The sequence below is a fragment of the Abramis brama genome, assembly GCF_963993115.1.
Source record: "Abramis brama genome assembly, chromosome: 1".
Classification (NCBI taxonomy): Eukaryota; Metazoa; Chordata; class Actinopteri; order Cypriniformes; family Leuciscidae; genus Abramis; species Abramis brama.
In genome coordinates, this window is record NC_139963.1 from 60,658,378 (window position 1) to 60,664,743 (window position 6,366).

Sequence of the window (6,366 nt, forward strand, 5' to 3'; positions counted from 1 at the left end):
ATCATTCTAATATGATGATTTGATCCTCAAGAAACATTCATCATTATTATCAGTGTTGAAAACAGTTTTCTATATTTTTATTTCATGATGCTATGATGAAAAGAAAGTTCAAAAGAACAGCATTTGTCTGAAATGGAAAGCTTTTGTAACATTAAACACTACCCTTCAAAAGTTTGGGGTCAGTAAGAATTTTTATTTTCTTTTTTGGGGGAAAGAAATAAAATAAATCAATACTTTTATTCATCAAGGATGAGTTAAACTGATCAAAAGTTACAGGAAAGACATTTATAATGTTAGAAAATATTCTATTTTAAATAAATGCTGTTCTTTTGAACTTTCTATTCATCAAAGAATTAAAAAAAAAAAATCAACTGTCTTCAACATTGAAAATAATAATGAATGTGTTTTTTTTTAGCTTAAATTCATCATATTAGAATGATTTCTGAAGGATCATGTGACACTGAAGACTGGAGTAATGATGCTGAAATTTCAGGTTTCATCTGAGGAATAAATTACATTTTTAAATATATTAAAATAGAAAACAGTCATTTTAAATTGTCATAATATTTCACAATAATACTGTTTTTTTTATTGTTTTTTTTATCAAATAAATGCAGCCTTGGTGAGCAGAAGAAACTTCTTTTAAAAACATAAAAAAATCTTACCGATCTAAAACTTTTGACCAGTAGTGATAGTCCTGTCCGGAGCAAAAAAGTTTTTTTTGTTTTTTTTTTTGTCTCATCGTCCTTAGTAAAAAGTAATGATTTTAATAAATAACTTGAAATTCCAGCTTAATTCCTGGAATGAGAGTTTATCATCAATGATTGTACCTAGATATTTAAAATTTGAGACTTGCTTTATCTTGACACCTTTTATAATAACTTTATTCATATGAGGCCAGCTGTATCTTTCCTATTTTTATTAACAAAACACAGCATAATTCCTTTGTCTTCTCAATGTTCAATTGTAGATGACTGTTGTCAAACCATTGTACAAGATTTTTAATACACCCAATATAGGTTGAATTTTTTTGTCTGTTTGGCAAGAAATTAAAACCAAGACATCTGCATATTTAATTAAAGTGAGATCATCCATGTTGCATTGAAGTTTGTTAGTATAAACAGAGAAAAGCAAAGGGGATAATACACATCCCTGTGGTAACCCTGAGTTTAAAACTATGCAATCAGATGAGATTCCAGTAACACAGACTCGTTGGGGAGTATAACTTAAACATTTCTCAGTCCATAAGATCAGCCAGCTACATACACCTTAATTTGCGGCTGATGATTAACAATTTGCGGCTGTACAGTGTTGAATGCTGATGTAAAATCCATAAAAAGCATTTGTTTGATCTAAATGGTGCTGGGCAGGGATGTGCACAGGGGGGTTGCTCATGTAACCGGGTTGAAATGATATCTTTACTTTTACGGTTGAAATGTCAAATCCTGATGAACACTGTTTTCTTTATGTTTAAGATCTGTTTTATTGCCAGTATTTATGCCTGAGTGTTGTATTCAGACTAATGGTGTTAATACCTGTACTTTCACTTTAAGAGATCGCAGGCCTTGTGTCGTCATTTATGCGCTTCTTTCAGTCTGCGCTAGGCCAGCTGAGAGGAGGTAGGCCCTGTCCCAAATGGAACCCTAAGCACTCGCGGTCTTCCTCTGAGTCCGCACTTTCGGAACGTAATGCCGCTTTGACTGTCGGGAAGAAGTCTGCTGTGGAGTCCGCAGTGCGCATCAAGGGCGCAAATCGACCACATGGGGGCGCTCGCGAGCACCCTTCTGAGATCTAAAAATGAGAAATAGGACACACTGCGGTCTCGCGGACTTAACGGACACGCGCACGCGGCAGCCATTGTAAGTCCACAAGACCGAAAGTGCACATGAAGTGTGCCATTTGGAACAGGGCCCTAGTGGCTGCGTTCGAAACCGCATACTTACCTACTATTTAGTATGGGAAAAAGAGTAGGCGAGCGAAAAAGTATGTACGAATCCAAAAGAGTAGGCGAGAATAACCTGGGTGACGTACTAATTATCGCGAGATTCGGACATAAGTGCGTTCGAATATGCCTACTTTCCTACTAGTAGGCGAAAACAGTTCGTGAAGGAAGCAGTACGTTCAAAACATCAGTATTCATAAAAGAGTAGGCGAGAAGTTCCCGGATGGCTTACTGCTTCCGGCCAGATTTTCGAGTGCTCAACCGATGAATACTCTTCTATCCCAGGAGGCCATGCGAGAGGATACGTCATTATCAAACATCGTGGAGATCAGCGACCAGGCGGCAAGGAAGTCGACCGGAAGTTGAAGCCGGCCACGTGCCACCATTTGTAGCAGAACTTCACCTGCAGTTAGCATCCCATTGACTCCCATTCATTTTGGCGTCACTTTGACAGCAAATAACTTTACATCTGAGGCGTTTGAAGACTCCATTTGTCCATTATTTATTTCTAAAGAAACACGACAATGTATAAAATGCTCCATTACCTTGTAGCTTATGTTATGGCCCCGTAGAAGCAGTTTTTGTAAAAGTAGGCTAACAATTGCGTCATAACCACGCGACTCTCTGTCGCACAGTAGAGAGATTACCGTATGGACGGGAGGAGAAGCTCGCGGGCAATCGGGGGGACGTGGAGGCAAAATGACAATATAATTAATCAGAATACCTAGCAAAAGTTGCTCCTGCTCCAAGCTTATGGACAGCTCCTACTCACACTCTCCGTCTCTGCAAGATTCGGAAGGGAATGATTCAGATTTCTCTTGGCACAGCTACTAGAAGACAGACGGGTTGCTCACGTGGTCCGTGTAACGCTTTGCTCGGTTTGAGTCTGCGCGTCAGAAACGGAAGTGCTAAAAATCGCTAAAAATGGGCTTCACTTGTCTCAATTGAGTTCCAATGGGGTCGCTGTGTCCATTTCTTTTACTGTCTATGTCAGCGACGCGGGTGCTCTCAAATGTGAGTAAACACTGTTCCTTTTGTTAAAATCGCATGTGTTGAACTACTGTAGAGTAAACTGTTAAATTGTAAAGACGTTACACAGTATAGTATAGTTGTGATTTTGCTGTAAAAACACGTTTTATTATGTATAACGTTAGCTAACGGGAGCTCCAGTAAGGACACGTAAGTTAGGTCTCTAAAGTGGATTTACATAAACCATACATCATAAAGACACTTATTTTAAATGTCTATTTACATCTGACAGGAAAATCTTGAAATATCACAACATGAAATAGACATCTGAGTGATGAATGTGCGCTATTATGTTATGTTAAAACAACCTCAACATGTAAATGTAGTGTTGAGTTCATAAATCACAGAGGTAATGTGAATCTCGTCTGGATGTCACAGGGACAGATGAACAGATGTGTTTGCAGTGGAGAGTGGCTCATGAAGCTGAATGCTGCCATCAAAGGCTTTGAGTGAGTATACTACAGAAATGAACAACAACAACTATTTAAATATTAAGTTGTAGTTTATTTGAATTATTGTAATTTCAAACAGAGCTATCACAGCACTTTTCTGATTCTTGATTTCTGCAGATCTTTTGTGGTGGAGCAGGACCTACAAGGAAAGATGATGGCGGCATTTGTGGAAAAAAAAAAGCGTTTTTGTCTTCTAAATAATACTGAAATGAAATGACATTGTGCGGTTAAAATTACTGCTTTTTTCTTATTTTTGGAAACAGAACTGCACCGTGGTGTAAGTGCAGGTGGCTCCTTCTCCGGGGTGGTAAGTCCATTTCTTTTTGTTCGAAATGGAGGATGAATTGCGGGAGTTGGTAGCTCAGTTAAGAGCTGATAGTGCCAGGAAGCAGCAGCTACAGGCGCCAGTAGCTGGTGTACCTGGGCATGATGCAGCCTTGCCTGGCGCCTCTACTGCTCCACCTGTTGTGCCCCAACCATCTGGTGCTAATGCACCGGAACGATTGGTTTTCGTGCCTCGAGAGCGTCGGTGCCCAAAATTTATCTGTAAATCCAGTTTAAGTATCGATGAATGAGTCGAGGAGGCACGGGTGTGCATAAGAGCACGATATATGGGGATCGCTGAACAAGCTTTCTTTTTATTCGACCACCTGGAGGGGGAGGCCCGAGAAGCGATTCAATACCGTCCTGAGGCGGACCGCGGAGATCCCAGTAAAATTACTAAAGCGTTGTAAGAGCTGCATGGTCGCTTAGTCGCAGGTCTCGGCATTTTTTGAATTTCAAAAAACACCATTTAGTATGTTTTAGTATGAGGACACAGATGTCGTCATAAACCATGTTTACGTTGTAATACCCATGTCATTATACACATTTGTGTCCTCATAAACATATTCAAGAACATACACACACTAACAGCAGGCCCTGACAGGAAGAGGACAGAGTAAAGGTACACAGGACCTACAATTTCCACACTTTTATTAGCCCCGGGTCCAGTGGACCCGAACATCCTGTGTGTAATATAAATGTGTAGGGGGGGTGTATAGTGTGTTTTCTTTGAAAATGTGTTCTGGTATATATTCCTCACAGAAAATGAGCCAAGGCCAATGAGTCTCAGTTTGAAAAAATAATTCATTGTATCATTTTTCTTTTGATAAAAAATGAAAACGGGTCCAACAGACCCGAACACCATACAAGGGTTAATCCCAGTGCAGCATCTGCTATTGTGAGTATGCTTGCTCGAGCCTGAAGCCAAGGGGAGAATGAATGGCCGTGTAACACTTTCTGTTTTGTTTTTAGGCACGTGACAAGGGCGGCATACTGGTCAATTGTTATATGCTCTGTTCCTCATCATTGAGTTACTGGTCGCTCCGACGCTCCGTGCCTCATCATAGAGTTGCTGTTCGCTCCGACGCTCCGTGCCTCATCATAGAGTTAGCCTACTGGTCGCTCCGACGCTCCGTGCCTCATCATAGAGTTGCTGTTCGCTCCGACGCTCTGTTTCATCATAGTTGCTGTTCTGTTTCCATTGGATTATTCCGTGTTCTGTTTCCACAAGACTGAGACGCTCTCAACGAGTTTTCAGCGAATTAGTCCGTGTCAAGCCCGAGACTGATACGCTCTCAATTAGTTTTTCCGTGTTGTTCTAAGTGAACTTTTCCGTGCTTCATAAGCTGTGTCGCAGTGATATGCTTTGAGTTTCAATATTCAATATATTCAATATTATTGAATATATATTGCTTTCATCTAACCATTTCTACGGTTGAGCTATACTGCCCATTTATTTAATCATTTGGTTATATTTAATTTGAGTTTATGCTTTCCTTTTGCTATTTTTTTATTTTGATTTGTGACGACCCGGGCAGAACCGAGTAGTTGGTTCCTTCCTGGAACTGCATCAAGTTACTTTTTATATTGTTATATTATTATTTTGTTTATGCATATCTCTGCTCTATCTTAACGTCTTTTTCTTTCTGGTTGTTGGCAGGACCTGGGCACCCGGCAGACGAGTGACCTTCTGGTGGTGGCATCCTTCACTGTGTGTCGTGGTCTTCTCTGACCTTAGTCGCTGTGTGTGTGCTAGTGTGTGTGCACTGTGATTTTAGTGATTTTCATTAAGGGTGATATTCTGAGACTGCCCCTGTTGGTAAGCCTGGGTTCCTTTGCCACTAATGATTGAACTTAACAATTGAGATGAGTGTGATTGCTGGTCAATGCCTCTTTTAACTGCTAATAAAATACTTTTGTACGATTACTTACGTCTCTGACTCCAATGGTGATTAGGACCTGTGCGTGCCTTTAGAGGTTGTGTTTAATTCCTGGGGTGAAACTCCCCAGGTGGTGTAGTCGGAAATTATATTAATTTGAGTTTGTTGAGTGCGTGTATAGTAAGCGCGCCGCCCCACCACGTAGCTCTCAGCTCACGCCCGCTCTGCCACATATATATATTATGTTATATTATATTATGTTATTACTATACTATACGGTTTGATTTCCAAAACACACACACACACAGACATATGTGAGTTTACTCTGATGTGTCATTCAGGCATGAAAATTCCTCACCTTTCGGCGAAATTTCGCCGTTTTAAAACCAAAATGGGTCACCTACGTGATTTGTGCAGATCCGATGAGAAAATATTTATGGGGGTGGGGGGTCGTGGTCGGTCAAGGCCAGCATTTACCCGCTATAAAGTTACCATAAACTTTGCAGCTTTAAAAAACAATCATCATTCCTAATGCCAAAACCAGACAGCCAATACGAGTCAGAGTAACGTTAGGGCAGAAATGTTTTCAAAGTCTTTTACACCGCGAGTCTGACAACTGGACACACTGCCGAACAAAGAACCGCACGTCGGAAAGCAAGCCTGAGGTAAGTTAGCTTACAATGTTAACTGTCCTGTCAGATACAGACAGCGCTGTTGCCGATGTCATTATTTTGACATA